The 15,998-nt window shown below is 46.8% G+C and overlaps 1 long non-coding RNA gene across 2 annotated transcripts in view; it reads left to right on the forward strand.

Moving 5' to 3' along the window:
- LOC118628393 overlaps positions 1-15,998 on the forward strand; it is a 40,301-nt gene that overhangs the window by 12,371 nt on the left and 11,932 nt on the right. For both annotated transcript variants that reach the window (XR_004959286.1, XR_004959287.1), the window contains exons 3-4: positions 14,697-14,860; positions 15,814-15,897. This is a non-coding gene — a long non-coding RNA (uncharacterized LOC118628393). The remainder of the gene's footprint in view (positions 1-14,696; positions 14,861-15,813; positions 15,898-15,998) is intronic.

Consider the following 15,998-nt stretch of genomic DNA (forward strand, 5'->3'; position numbering starts at 1 on the left):
GGCAGGTCTATCTAGTTCACTCAGGGCCTGGCTCAGAGAACCTCTAGACAAATGTTCGATGACTGACTGAGTGATTCCCATGCTTCTCATGGCATGGATCAGCTGATCATCTGAGGTGAGCCAGCTCTGGGGCCAGCACCTAAGGGCGTCAGGAAGGGTGGTGTTTATGCAGGTACGTAGCTGCAAGGGTGAGAGCCTATAGGTGAGCTCAGGGTTTAATGATTATAATCAGCTTGGCACAAGCAACTGACAAGCTTCAGTTTACCTGAGGCCCCGGCACGCGGGATCCTCACCAGTACACCAACTTTGCAGAGCAGTTATTGCAGTTGCCATTTAAAGACAAAGGCAGCTGCCCAGCTGGTGCGGCTCAGTAGTTGAGCCTAGACCCATGCACCAAGAGGTCACCGGTTTGATTCCCAGTCAGGGCACATGCCCAGGTTGTGGGCCCAATTCCCAGTGGGGGACATGCAGGAAGTGACCAATTGATGTTCGCTCTCATCGATGTTTCTATCTCTTTCTCTCTAAAATCAATAAAGAAAAAAGAAAAAAAGACAAAGGCAGTCTAGAGAGGTTAAGTAACTTGTGCAAGGCCACACACATCTCCTCTGATCCCACATCTGGTACTGTCTCTACCAACGCTGGCTGCCTGCTGGTTGTGTTCACCGGGCTGACCAACATGGTGCTCCACCCCCTACCTTCAGGATTATCTGCTGATGAGACGGTGACCAAATGAGCAGTGGGAATGAGAGACAGCTGGAGGCCTCAGGGGGGTGGGCAGTGGGAAGGGTATCAAGTGGAGTAGAGAGGGCAGAAAAGCCTAGAAGGAATTCCCTGAAGACAGACTGCCTCTTTTGAGACCATGTGGTCGGCCTCAGCTCGAGCCTCCCCTTGCTTTTGATTAACCAGAAAATTTCTTACTAGTTTCCTAAGTACTCAGAATAAACCCAGAGTCCTCACAGCAGTCTTCTAGGCACCACACGAACCAGCTGCCCATCCTCGCCTCTCCCTCTGTCTCCCTCTGCATCCCCTCCGGGGCTTACTATAGTGACCTTTTGTTTGTTTTGCCTTGTCCAACATTCCAACATGCTTGGACCTCAGGGCCTTTGCAGGTGCTGTGCTGTTACCTGTGCCTGGAGTGCCTTTCCCCCAGGCATTGTGCAGGTCACCTTAAAGGTCACCACCTTAGAGAGCCCTCTCTGCCACCTTGCCCTCTTGTCCTGCTTTGCGTGTCTTCATAGCACTCCTTGCTTTATACCATCTGGATTTCTGTCTACGGGGAGTTTTGCCTGTTTGGGCATTGTTGTCTGCTCAGTGCCTTGCATGACTGGTGTATATTAGGTGCAAATTGAATATATTTGTGGAATGAGTTCATGCATCTTGAAGCTTTCACCTGTCTGCGGCTTCTAAGCGTGCCGTGTTCACAGGAGCAGTGGGCCTGGCCTAGCTCACTGGTGTCTTTGAGGCAGCAGGACTGCTACATTTTTAGGCGCCCTGGGACCCTAGGCGAGAGGAAGCCTGTTTGGCGAGACGCAGCCTCATCCGCAGCACCCTCTGCCTAAATCAACGTGTCCCAGTCTGGGGATGAAGAATCTTTCCCATCTCCCCAGCGACCCTCTTTATTATATTCTCAGTGCTCGGTTATGATTCCTATTAATCACATGTAATAACCCTCCCAATTATTAAGTTATACAGACATGCATTCCCTCAGCCAAACAATAATTATTTACTAAAATAAATTAACACGTAGAAAAGCCTCAGTTCTACGAAGGCTGAAACCTAGCATAATGAATTTATCAGGCTTAAGAGAAGCCCAGATAGGCTTTTTTTTGGTGGGGTGGGGGTGAAATAAACACACTGATTACAGCGAAGCTCCTCCGAGCTGGCATCATGCCATTTGTTATTTATTTATTTATTTTAATAAACACAGCTCGAGTTGTTCATCTGTTTTCAATATGATTTAGCGAGGCTTCCCTTCGCAATTAACAGCCGTGGTAGGGGTGGGGTGGAGAAGGGGAGAACATGTTCTTACCAGCCGCCTCCTCCAGTCCCCAAGCCGCTCTTCTTTGTGATTTAACAGGCCTGCCAATCAGCAGGCCTGGAGTTGACAATATACTTGTCACTGGGAAAGGCATCTCCAGGACACCAGCCTTAGCAGGGAGGGGAGCCAGTCAAGGGGAAACAGTTATGCAAATTTAAACTCTCTGAAGCCCCTGCCACAACCTGGCCAGTGGATAACAGTCTGCCTTCTATCCCTTTCTCGACTGGGCGATGGGCCCTCCAGAGGGATCCTCCAGTTATTAAACATCTTCAAGATGGCCTCACCGACACACGTTTGGGAAGCAGGATGTATCGGTAAATTACATCTGGAAAGTCTCTTTTTTTCATGGGACTCATTAGGCCAGTCTAAATTGTTTTAGGTAGTGATTTAGGGACTGCAGCATGTTCACCAAGAGACATTCGATTATTCATTCAACAAACATGTATTCTGTAGTACAGTGTTGAGAGCTCGTGGAGTTCATAGCTCACCTTGTTCATTTGTTTAAAAATATATGCTGAACCCGGCCGGTGTGGCTTAGTGGTTGAGCATCGGCCCACGCACCAAGAGGTTGCTGGTTCGATTCCCGGTCAAGGCACATGCCCAGGTTGTGGGCCGGATCTCCAGTGCGGGGCATGCAGGAGGCGGCCAACCAATGTTCTCTCTCATTGATGTTTCTCTCTCTCTCTCTTCCTCTCCTTTCCTCTCTCTAAAATCAATATAGAAAAAAATATATATATATTTTATATATATTTTAAATATATATATATGTATATATATATTAAACATGTGCTGTGCTATGCATCAGGCCCTGGGGTAGTGGGCTGAGCAAGGCAGAGAAGGTTCCTGCTGTCATGGAGCTAGATTCAGGACGGGTGGGTGAAGGCACGAGGCAGCCATGACCCCTGGTAGTCACAGCCTTGTGTCATTCCCAGCTCAGCTCTTGAGTGTGGGCTGGACCTAGTGGCTTCCTTCTAAGAAGCAGAATGCAGCCGCAGTGACGGGCTGTCACTGCTGGTGAGGTAGCTTCCATTTGTTCCTCCCTCTCTCTCACTCTTGCTCATTCTGATGAAGCAGCTGCCGCTTGTGAGAGGCTCTATGGAGAGACCGTGGCAAGGAACTGAGGGCGGCCTCTGACTGGCAGTCCTGAGGGACTGAGGCCTCGGACCAACCTGCCAGCAACCACATGAGTGAGCCAAGAAGCCCATCCTCCCAGTGGAGCCTCGAGGACGCTGCAGCCCTGGCCAACACCCCGATTGCGGCCTGAGTGGGAGGACGCACAGGAATCATGAGACAGCGAATGCTGTTTTCCAGCCACTAAGCTTTGGGACAGTTTGTTAAGGATAATGAAATGGGGAGGGATTGTAACCTAATAAATGAAAGAAAACAGCGGGTGAATATGGCAATGCAGAGCACCAATGAATGGTGGCGTGTGAAGAGAGGCAGGTGGCTGGTGAGAACTCGTCTCTCGGGGTGGGATGGACCAGAAAGGGTCTCTGGCTCAGGGGCCGAGGTGAAGCTTAGTGCACTTTGCATGTCCCTTCCAAGGAGCTTACAGCCTTGGGTCAGCTACCTCCAGGGGTGGGAAATTCACATCTTTGGACGCGGAAAGTATTCGCTGCTGGGCTGAACTCTGCATGTCTTTGGTTTATCTCCCTGGCCCTGGTTCTTCCCCGTGAGGCTACATGCCTGCTCTGGCCGTTGGAGCCCCTGTCACATAGACCATCGTCCAGACCTTCCCTGCTTGCACTTCTGATTTCCCCATCTGGCTTTTCTTCCCTTTCCGGACTCTTGGCTTCATCTGTCTTGATACTGCTTTTGGCCTTTATGATTTGACTTTCTTTCAAATGCCCCTCTTCCTCCCCCTTGGATCTCTCTCCACAGTCGCTGCTTGCTCCCGTGGTCCTGGTGTCCCTGTAGCTTTAGTTAGAATTTCTGTAGCCCTGGAGTTGGTTGACTGACCCCAGTTATGTCATGCCAGACCTCTCACTACATGGCAAGCCCTTCTGTCAGCTGAAAGTGGCTCATCTCCTGGCTAAACAAGCCCAGCTCCTTGGCACTCCACCTGCTCCTCAGTGAGGCGCTGCCCCTCTCACCCCCCCCCCCCCACCAGCCTCAATGATCACTCTGCAGATGGCTCCCTGGAGGATGGCTCCTAGACAGCCAGCTACCTGCTAGACACTTCCTCCCATGATTCTCCAGTCTCTCGGGCTTAGAATGCCTTTCCTCCTGCCGACAGCCCTCCACTGAGCCCTCGCCCGGGCCTGTGCCCCTTCCAGTCAGCATCCCCTCTGCTCCCTACTTTGCCTTCTGGTATCCCAGGCTATAAACACAGGGACACAGTGGACTCTCTCTTTTATCCACCTTCCATACCAAATTCATCATCTAGTCTGTAAGTTTTCATTCCCAGAGCCTCTTTTTTTTTTTTTTTTGGTGAATAGAAAATCACAGATGTGATTGATAAGTGGTTTTTCTTTTTTCCTGGCAGAATTTATTATTTTTATTTTTCAACCACTGTGTACATTCAATATTATTCTGTATTCGTTTCAGACGTACAGCATAGTGGTTAGACAATCACGTATTTTACAGAATGGTCCCCTGATATTTCAAGTACCCATCACAGAGCCTCCTTCACCTGCTCCTTCTTTCTGCCACCCCCAAAGCCCAGGTCCTCCTCAACTCACCCGTGGACGAAAATAATCCCTGTCCTCTGAGGAACTGATTGTGTGGGGCAGTGCTGGGTGTTGGGGGTGCATTGATGGGCAAAGCACACCTGGCATCTGTCCCCACGGAACTCACAGTTCAGGGTGTTCACCCATTTATTCAGATATTTATTGAGCACCTACCATGTTGACCTTGTCTAGTTGACCCATTTGTTGCGGCTGAGTGTACTGAGGCTTGACAATTGCTCTGATAAGTAAGTGGGAAGGATTGTCTAGAAAGTCAGGCGTGCTTTCGGTCTCCACCCTAAGGAACATGATTTTGAGAGCTTCTGGGCTGAAGCCTTATCTGAACATCTGACTGACTATGTAAGCCCTGTGGTGATATGTCAGGAAAGGCCAGGATGGGGAAGCCGCCCTCCAGGGCTGCCTCCACATTCTTCAAATACTTTGAGTTCCCTTATCCCAGCCCATCTTCTTCCCATCACCTGTGGCTGGTCCATTTCAAACACCCACATCATCCAGGTAGCCTGGCCTTTGGGGATGGGGGTGTCCTGGCTGCTGAATAGGGAGATGAGATAAGCAGGCAGCACTGGACAACTACCTGTGGGGTCTCAGGAAGGACTCCAGGCCAGGAGGAGGGCGGGGCCGTGGAGAACGACCTGGTGCTGCTGCGGGCTGTGGGGTGGGTGTGTGGCGCATAGGCCAAGTAAGGTCACACAGTATCAGGGCTTGTTTAGAATACACAGATTTTAGGGATTCCAGAGACTTTACCACTAGCTTCTTGTTGTCCTTGGGCTGGTGATTTAATTTCTCTGGGTGGCATGTATTTCCTCATCTTAAATGGCTGGTACCAGTGGTGCCAACCTCAGAGGATTATTGGATGTGTACATGAGTTAATGTGAAGACGTGCCTGGTCATGGAAGGTCAATAAATGGTAGCTATTTTTTGTTGTTATGGTTAGGCTGGTGTTGGGGTTGGGGTCAGGCAAAGAGAACCAGAAGATGGGAAGGAGCCAGAGTGGTCAGAGGTGTTAAGTTCAAGCTGGGGAAACCAAGATCCTTCTACAGATGCAAAGAGTGGGTGCAGAGATGAGAGTGAGACAACGCTCAGGTCAGAAGCGAGTGGGAGGTCAGGGTGTGGGGAGGCCCTAAGCCGTTCCCAGGAATATTTTGGAGTCTCAGCAGTGGCCTTGATTAGCTGTCGATTGGGGAGGTTGGATAGAGGGGGCAGGAAGTGGGGCATCTAAATTGCTCTTTCCCTGCCTTAGGAAGGATTGTTTCCAGGGATGAAGAGAAGCTCCAGTTGACTGCGGAGTAGCCCCTGGATCAGGGACTGCAGGGCCCTGGAGCAGGGCAGCGAGGCAGGCCCATCTATCCTGGCCCATGGTGGGCGCTCCAGGGAGACTGCCCTCCGGGCCCCCCTGGAGGCCTTGCACCTCTTCTCCATCTGCCACACGGTTCAGGCTGTGCTCACCTCACCTCTTCCGGGGATGCCTGTCTGATGACTCTAGCCCTGTGGATGAGCCCTACGCTCACAGCAGTTCTCTCTGTCCCCACCGTGCCGGGCTAGCTGCTTTACACACACTGTGGCACGTATCCCTCAAAGCACCGGGTGAGATAGATGTCCCCATTTTAGAGAGAGGAAAAGTGAGGATGAGACAACTCTGCCAGCATCCCTCAACTGGGAAACGACAGGCCTGCCTGGCTCTAAAAACCCAAGATCTTCCAGTCACTGCAACTGAGTATTTCTCCAAAAATCGTGGCCTGCATTTTGGGGGCTCACGTACACATCCAGAGAGGGCACAACAGGGGGGCTTGTTTCTGCTCCACAGTGTCTGCAGCCTCAGCCGGGAGGCTCGAAGGGGGAGGCTCGTTCACTCCCACCTGTGCTGACGGAGGCTGGCTGGAGGCTGGGTTCGTTTCTCTCCACATGGGTGTCACCTGATGGACTAGTCTGGGCTTCCTCACAACTTGGTGGCACCGCCTCCCCAGCCCATGAAGTGAGGGCCCAGAAAAGGGTGAATCAGGCAGAAGTCATGTGGGCTTGTATGATGACTTAGCTCGGAAGATGTCAGTTCTGCTGTGTCACAAAGGCCTGTCCGGACCTGAAGGGAGGGATAGTAGGCTCTGCTTTTTGATGGAGAAGGAGCAAGGTTTTGAAAGGAAACATATGACCAGGAACGTAGCTGTCTGCTTTTGGAACGTAGACTCGGTCACATGAAGGACCTGAAGAACCACGTCCATGAGATGGGAAGTCCGTGAGGGCTGACCGAGTCCTCATCTCCGCATCGCTCGTAGACCATGGAGACTCACGGTTTTGTTGAATTAGATGAATAAATACAGGATATCCAAGTCAAACTGTTTAAAGGGGTTTTATTATTATTCTGTCACTTTCCTATTTTTCTGCTTTCTCCTTTACCTCCGCAGCTGAAATGTTCCATTTCATGGTTGTTTTGCTTCATGGTTTATTTTTTTCCAGAGAGTCAACAGGATGACATTTCATTATGGCACCTGCTTCATACCTTGCAAGAATCTCTGGTGGAAGATTCTTGCAGGCCCCCAAGGCATTATCTTCATACTTCCATCAGAGCCTTCAGCTCTTAGGACAACATCACCTTGCACTTTTCTCAGCCATGCTCAGAGCTGGGGGACATTTCCCCTGGGGATTTCTATGGACTGCATGGAGGTCACAGGGGACCCTGAAGCCAGTCTTGAGACTTGTCATGGCAGGTAGGGCTTGAATCATATAGGGACAGTGTAGTGTGCTAAACCTGATGTGAGCTTTTGTTATATGTTTGCTTTTGGCCTCTCTCTCTCTCTCTGTCCCTCTCTTTATCCCTCCCCCTCTTCCTCTACCTCTTCCTCTCTTATTTTTTTCCTCCCTCTTTTCCTCCCTCGTCCCTTCTTTCCTTCCCTTCCTCCCTCCTTCCTTCTCTTTCTTTCCGTATCATTTTCCTCCCTCCTCTTTTTTCCCCTCCCCTCCCCTCCTCTTTCTTTGGTCCTTGGGCCAACACCCTAATCACTGAGCCAAACCTGCTAGGGCCCCTCCTCTCTCTCTGTCTCTCTCTCTCTCTCCTCTTTGCAATTCTGATTTTATTTATATAGCTCAGTACTCCCCAAACTGATCCCAACTTCTGTGAAAAATTGCAAGTCGGTTCTGTCTCATGGTGCAGTGAGCTGCCAGCGACAGTGGCCGCAGACGGAGCTCACCGGTGAGGGTGAGGGCTGGCAGAGCATCGGGAGAGCTGGATTAGGACCCGCGCCACTCTCGGCCTCGCTGCACTCTCCTCTTCTGTGAGCTGGGAGATGGCACTGCCTTCTTCCCCACACGGGCAGTTGTGAAGGTTGCAGGAGACCCTGGAGAGGAGAGGGTTTTGCTAACTATAAAGGCCTGTGTAAAACTCTGAGGTCACCCCTTTGAGTCCCTGCTTCTCCTTGCACACTGAAGTGGAGGGTGGAGCTAATTCACAGCTAGTGGCTGTAAGTGATTGACATCAGACCTGTCTTTCCTCCCAGGAGGGAATGGGGGTGGGGCAGGAAAAGGGCTGGCTGTTCCTGAGCAGAGCACTGCACTGCCTGAGGAGGACTGCAGGGAGCAGGGGCTTCAGCGGCTCTGGGTTTGTGTGGGAAGGAGCAGCTGAGAGCTGGGAAAAGGGAGCTGACCACCCCCCCAGAGGAGAAGGGGGAGGTAAACGGCAGGCAAACAGGGTCCCCTGCTCCTGCCCCCCAAGAGGACAAAAGCAAGCAGATTTGGCTCAGCAAACAAACTGCACTTAATGCTGGTGACCCCCGTTAACATTAGGGTGGAATTATTTCTTTCCCAGGAGCTATTGCCTATTAACCGGGAGGCAGGGCACTGGCGGCTTTTGTGGAAATCACCGGGGAACCAGGCTGAGGACTGGGGCCCAGGTAGCTGCATCTTCTGTGTTTACAGAGCCCCCGGCTGGACTTTAGTCACTCCAGGGTCCCAGCTAGAGATGGATGAGGCTGAGCTAGGAGATCTATGTTTTTCTTCATAAAAAGTAAAGTAAAATTTCAAAAGTTTTAAATCATAGAGTCCAAAAGAAATTTTGGACTACAGATGTTCAAAGAAAGAAAATAAACACTCAAAAAAAAGAAAAAGAAAAAACACCTTGGCCATACTTCCAGAAAATTTTATCTGTACATATATATATACACAGGTAGAAGATATTCTGAACAAAATATATATGGTTCATACATACTTTACAGACTGGTAACTGGCTTCCAACCCCTCTTCCCTGTACTCCATCAATAAACTACCCTTTGACATCCACTTCGAAAAGTAGTTATTCATTTTATGGGTATATCATATTTTTACCAATTCCTATTTTAGGACATTTAGATTGTTTTCTTTTTTTCTATTAGAAGGAACAGCGTGATGACCACACCTACAGCTAGTTGTCTTCACACACCTATTATGTCTTTAGTGTGCTTCCCTAATATAACACACTTATTAAAGCTATTTAAAAACAGCTCTGAGCAATCTGAGAAAAGTGCCTTCTAGACATTTATACTGTATGCAATAGCAGCAGTGCTCCGGGGTCATCATCGATGCTTCGTGTTTTAAGTGTGACAGACTATAAAATAGTTCTACAGGCATCACCTCAGTCTCTCCTCTGGTCTTATGAGAGAGTACTATTATCCCCATTTTACAGATGGGAAAACTGAAGATTAAAGGGGCAGAGTAACTTGTTCAAGGTTATGCAGCAGGAAATGGCAGAGTTGGGATTTCAGCCCAGCTCAGACCGACTCCAAAGCCCGTGCTCAGATTCTTATGCTATCTTGCCCCCCACTTGAACATTCATGGAAAGTCTGTCTAAAGAAGCACCTTATTTGTTTGTTTGTTTATCTGTTTTTTACTACCAAGCTAACTGTTCCTGTTCCCTTTGGCTTCTGTTTCCATGGGCTGAAAAGGTTCTGAATGACTAAGAACAGTTTTTGGTTAATTAGATTTTTGTTGCCAAGCAATTAATTTGGTCCCCCTGCCCCTCCCTTCTTGCTCAAAAAGCACACAGGAAAATGATTTTAGCAGCGGGATAATGACAGAAAATGTGTTAGCTCAAACGAACTGCAAATATTGTAGACTTTGTATTATTCTCCAGGACCACCAAAGTGGAAAGAAGAGTGGAATAAACCTCAGCAGACACCAAACTGGAGACCTCACAGTCACTTTCTGTGCTTGCTCTGACAATCTCAAAGAGAAGCAATCTCAACATTTGAGCGTGGATTTTAGTGGGAGGGCGGGAACCCATTGGAGTTCCTATCTGACGCATGCGCATGGGTTTAAAGGTAGAGGGCTGCAGGGGTTGCTTGTTAAAGGCAAGGGACAGGGGGGTTCTGAAGGGGGCAACTCATACCAGTGGTCCAGGTTGGAATGGAGAGACTGGAGGACTCCACTCTTACTTTCCCTTGACTGGACTTGTCTTACACTTGCTAGATTTATTTCTTCATTTGGCTTGAACACCTCCTAGTAGCTTCCTAGAGAAGGATTCATGGAGATACAGTGTCTCCATTTTTGCAAGTCTCAATATTCCATTATTCTGCTCTCATCACCATTGGTAGTTTGGTTATAGAGTTCTGGGCTGAGAATTAGAATCCCGAAGGCATTTCTGCTACCATATTGCTACTCAAAATGGGGTCCAGGGACCACTGTCAATCTGCAAACTATTTGTCACCCATCTGTGAGGAGATGGTACAGAAATTGAAAGTAAGCATTTCCAAACTTTTATACTAATTTGACTGTATCATTGTTATGTCTTTTGAAGCTGATAATAAAATGTGGGCTTTCAATTTATGTCTTTTTTTAATTTCATTTTTTCTAGTAATTCTTTTGCACTCTATTTCATAAGAGTAGCAGTCAGTGATAGACTGGAAACAAAGTGAAGTCCTTCACCTCCTACTTTGAGAAGCACTGTTCTAGAATACCGTGTTCTTGAGAGTCCTTTGCCAGTCTGATCTTGGTATTTTGTAAGCAGCTTGTTTTTTTTTCTCTGCAGTGTTTAGGGTTTTCTGTATTCCTAGAGTTCAGAACTTGACTATGAGAAGTCTTAGTGTGGACATTCATTGTGCTGGGCCCACAATGTGTCCTTCAACCTGGAGACTCATTTATTCATTCATATACGTTCCTTCTTTTTTACTCTCTTCGATTTTTCTGGAATTCTTGTTAGCTGGATATTGGGTCTCCTGCTTCATAGGTTGAATCTTTTATTTTGTTCCCATGTTTTCAGTCTCTTTTTGTTTTACTTCTTGTAAGAGTCTTCAACTTGATCTTCCAACTATTTCATCTGCGTATGTAGGCTATCACTTATCACTTATATATACTATCATATTTTTAATTTTAAAAGCTCTTTATTGTTTGATTACCTCTTTTTTTTAAAATAAAATTCTTTTGTAGGCAAGTGTTTTCTGTTTTTGTTTTTTGGGAAAAACTGACTAGATATACTTTGCTTTGCTAAGTCTGCTTCCTGTGTTTATTGTTATGAAACAGAATTCATCTGGCTCTAGCAGAGCCAAACACTAACCACCAAGAATTGCAGTGGAAAATTTTGGCTATTTTATTATGAATGGTGCCACCCAGGAGAAGGGGAAGCTAATACTCAAAGGCCCAAACTCTGATGGCATATAGGTTACAGATTATTTAGGGCAAAATCACAAGACACCGTGGGTTATGGGTTTTAATTTGTGCTGGGAGCTGATGGGTTGGAGGTGAGGTAAGGGTGAGAAATCATTTCTTCAGGTCTTGAGGACAGCTCTGAGGTCTTGTCTGGCGTCCTTCTGTCTGGTTTCATGGCTTCAGGGGGTCATTCCACCCTAGGGCTCAGGAGCGGAAACATAATTTAGGTCAAGATGTAATCTTCAGCCTGCCAGAGGTGCAGGCCTTGTGATCATTAGTCAGGTTGGCTACTGTCTTTTGCTGCCTCGGGGGTTGCTGATTATCCAGGGAAAGTCTAGTCCTCCCAGGGAGTGGGGGGGTGGGGGGGGATGATTTCTAGAGCTAGTTTAAAGCTAAATTTTATCAGTTATAAGGACACTCTCTTTCAATGTTTCCTTTTTTCTAAGGATTGAATTGAGCTTCTCTTTACATTGATAATTCTTGTCAAGGATCTTGGTTGTTCATTCATATCTAACAATAAGGCAGAATTAAAGGGCTGCTGGATAGCTCTGTGTATGAGTGTGGATATGGGGTTGTCAGTTGGAAGACTTGGGAGGCTAGCCCTGGGAAACACCCAAATATCAGTATGTAACAGACTTTTCTTTGAGACTGTTCAGATCTCTAGAGAAGAATTTCCCGATCTCCTCCCTGGGGAAGGGTGGGGATAGGTGAGGGTGATGGAGGGATCCACCTGCTGGTGTTCTGCATACCTGGTAAAAGAAGGACTAGAGGTTCCAGGTTCAGATGGAGATGGTCTGCAGTTCTGCACTGCCCCTGCCCTTCTTCACGGCCGTGTTGATCAAGTCTGGAGCTTCCTCAAGGTTCCGGAGGGCAAACTGGCAATCTTTTTGCCTCGGTCTGCTCTCTAAACATTTCAATTTGTGCCTTTCTCTGCCCTGCTACATCATCCATCACTCTTCCACTAATTTTTCCTCTTCCAAAACTTACCGAAATCTCTCATCCACTCATTTCCCTTTCCCATCCTAAACTTTTAGAGTTAACTTATGCACGGCTAAATATTTGTTCATATTCAATTTATTTTCATTAGTTTCAACCCACTTTGGACTTCATTTTGTGATGCATAGGATGATAGTCGTGCCTTCCACGTCTTCATACAACTTGCTGATAAGAATGCTGAAAAAGATAGGATCAAGGAGAGAGAGCCCAGGGGCGTGTTCCTAAAGACCTCCATTGCTGTAGACAGACACTATGTCTGTCTTGTTTATGTGTTGACCCTATCCCGGGCATGACAACTTAGTTGTTGTATACATTTGTTGAGTGTAATCATCATATCAAAGACAGAAATGAGGATGATCCTGTGAAATTCGTCCCTAGCAGTCCATGCTGGTCATACTGCTTACCACTTTCTTCTTGCTCAGGAAATGTGATTGTTTAATCATCCCTTACAGGACTTTTCTCGGAACTGATATTCAATTCATGGGTTGTGGCTTTCAAAAGATGCTTGGTTACCTTTTCTGAAGAGAAGAACACTGCCCCTTCTGGCTCCTCCCCTGGTCTCACCAGTCCCAATTTATTACAACACTGGTACTGGAGATGCTTCCTACCTTGGGTTTATTGGTGTGGGTGGCCCACACCTCTCATTTAAAATAGCTTAAGCCCTGGCTGGTTTGGCTTAGCAGTTAGAGCCTCGGCCTGCGGACCAGGAAGTCCTGGGTTCGATTCTGGCCAAGGGCACGTACTTTGGTTGCCAATCATCCCTGGCCCTGCTTGGGGTCATGCGGGTGGCAACCAGATTAAATAGCTTAAGACACCCTGGCTGGTTTGGCTCAGTGGTTAGAGTGTCAGCCTGCTGACCAAAGGGTCGCGGGTTCGTTTCCAGTCAAGGGCATGTACCTCAGTTGCGGTTCGATGTCTGGCCCTGGCTGTGGTCGTGCGGGAGGCAACCAACTGATGTGTCTCTCTCACATCAATGTTTCTCTCTCTCTCTCCTTCCCTCCCTCTCTCCCACTCTATCTGAAAATTAATGGAAAAATGTCCTTGAAAGAGGATAAAAAAAATATAACAAAATAAAATGGCTTAAGACTGTCTTACTAGTTCTCTGCCTTGTGCTTCAATGTCTTCCCAAATACGTCTATGCTTCCTAGTTTGAAGATGATTGTCCTTGACAGAGCTAAAGGAGTTAAGTAGTTTTTCTTTTCTTTTTTTTTTTCATTTGTGAACATGGCCCCGAAGCACTCAGCTATCCTTCTGTGTCTAAGCATTGGCTTTAAGAAAAGGAGATGTGAAGAAAACCTGTGGTCAGGTGCCTAAAATCTTACTACTGCATCAGTCTATTTTACTTTAGTCTGTTTTCCAGTGGCTCCAAAGGAAAGAGGTGTGTTTTCCTTGTAGGGGGTCCTGTTTCATCTAAGATTTTTTGGAACACCTTCAGGTCTAGCCACCACTGTTTGTTTGTCTGCTTCTTTGCTTAGTGTGTTCTCCTCTGTCAAACGTAGACTCTGGGGACTGGATTTGCTGTCCTATTTCTGATTCACAATGCTTCAGCCAGAGCCTGGCTCACTAAAGGACTGTAACATACATTTATTGAGGATCTTCATAGCAAGGGTTTGAAAACTATGGCCCATGGGTCTGATCTACCTTTCCATCTATTTTATTTATTTATTTATTTATTTATTTATTTATTTATTTATTTATTTATTTATTTATTTACTTTGGTATGTGCCCCTAGTGGGAACCGAACCTGGGACTCTCTGGTCGGCAGACCAATGCTCCAACCGCTGAGCCAAACCGGCCAGGGCACGTCTATTTGTAGAAATAACGTTTTTTTTAGAATACCACCTTGCTCATTCCTTTCCATATTATCTAGGGCCGCTTTCACCCAACAATGGCTGAACTGAGTAGCTGAGACAGACTGTATGGACTGCAAAGCTAAACATTTTTACTGTCTGGCCCTTTAGAGACCAGTTGGCCGACTGCTGCTCTGCAGAGAAGACTCCCTACATCGTGCCAGACCCTTTTTCATGGGAGATGTTGCTAGGATGGCAAGATGCTTTGTTGCTTCCCAGGTCAGAGGCCTCTTTCATGCCAGTGTTTTTAGATAAGGGACTAAATCTTCCTGTCCATGAAATTGTTGACCTTGGCAACCCTCTTAATTCAGGTGGAAAACTGCTTTGACCTGAACTATCCAGAGAACAGAGATCAATGTGTTTTCTCTAATTGTTAATTATCAGGATGACACATGGTATGAGCCACTCTGCCTGTCTGTCTTTTTATCTAAAAGAAGGGTTTAGCAACACGCCTTGGTGGCATGAAAGATAGACTTCAACTGTAAGATTTTATTATTTTTATTATTTCCCTTTGCTTAGATCTCTAGAAGAATCATGATGTTTCCAAGGCAACACATGGCTTGGGGAAATTGGAGAGAATAGTCTTGACGCAAAGGGATAACATCCCAGCTACCGCAACACTGCTATTCAGCACGCAAACGTCAGATGTTCAGAGGGACCCAGTCATCTTGATTGGAATTGAGGTGACGTGAGTTTCAAAGTGGAATCATCGTGCTCATGTTCAGTAAATTTGCAAACCTTCCTTATAGTGCAGTGGGAAAAGGAATGTGCTTAAAACAATGCTGGGGTTGGGCCCCGGGGCTTATTCGGGTATGAGGATGATTGTCAGGGAGCATGCTATTACCTGGCCAGGATAAAGTAGATGCTTCTGAATCTCTCTGTTGTACATGTGTATGGGGAACACAAGTTTCCTTTTCTTATCCACCCCAAATATTTGGAGCTATCCACATGGCCAGATCATTTTCCCTGAGATGACAATCATTTCTTTAGAAAGAAATCTTAAAAATTTTTATCATAAGAAAATCATTGTATTGTAGAAAAACCAAAGCATAGAATTACTTAAAAATAAGAAAGTAAAAACTCAAACCACTACTTTGAGATAACCATTGTTAACATTTTATTATAAATCCCTCCAGACTTTTCTTATGGACTAAAAAATTATATTTATCTCAACCATGGGAAAATACACTGCACACACTGTTCTATAACCCAATTTCTTTTTAACTGAATAGTATGTCGTGAAAATTTTCAGAGTCTGCTGGACTCAGGATAGTGTGGTATCTGCGTCCTGTGCCCTGCCAGCCTTGTGTGACATACTGATGCCATCAGTTACTGCTTTATGACCTTGGGCAAATGATATAACCTCTCTGGTTCCTCAGTTTCCTCATCTGTAACATGGGCATAATAGTGATGGAATCCACTACATGGGGTTGTTGTGAGGATTAAACATGTTAATACAAAACAGTTCAAAATACAGTGCCCAGCACATGGGAACCTCTCATTAAATGTTAGCTATTATATTCCCATGTCAATACATGTATTTCCACATCATAATTTTATTGCATGCCTGTGACACCACTGCCAGGTGGTGAGCACTCTCTTGCTTTTCCTTTGGTTGTGTGTATATGTTCTTCAGTGCTGGGTGAGATTTGATGCTGTGATTTTATCCACCATGGAGTTGGAGCTGTACGGTGCATTGGAGCAGAGAGTACTGAGGAAGGTGAGCCCTCCGACTGGAGGGGGCCTGACAATGTTAGTGGGAAGGGAGAGGGGAAGGCGGACGTCTTTGTAGCCACGGTGCCCAGTAGATAAGGGCTGATG

This window comes from Molossus molossus, unplaced genomic scaffold (assembly GCF_014108415.1).
Source record: "Molossus molossus isolate mMolMol1 unplaced genomic scaffold, mMolMol1.p scaffold_m16_p_13, whole genome shotgun sequence".
Classification (NCBI taxonomy): Eukaryota; Metazoa; Chordata; class Mammalia; order Chiroptera; family Molossidae; genus Molossus; species Molossus molossus.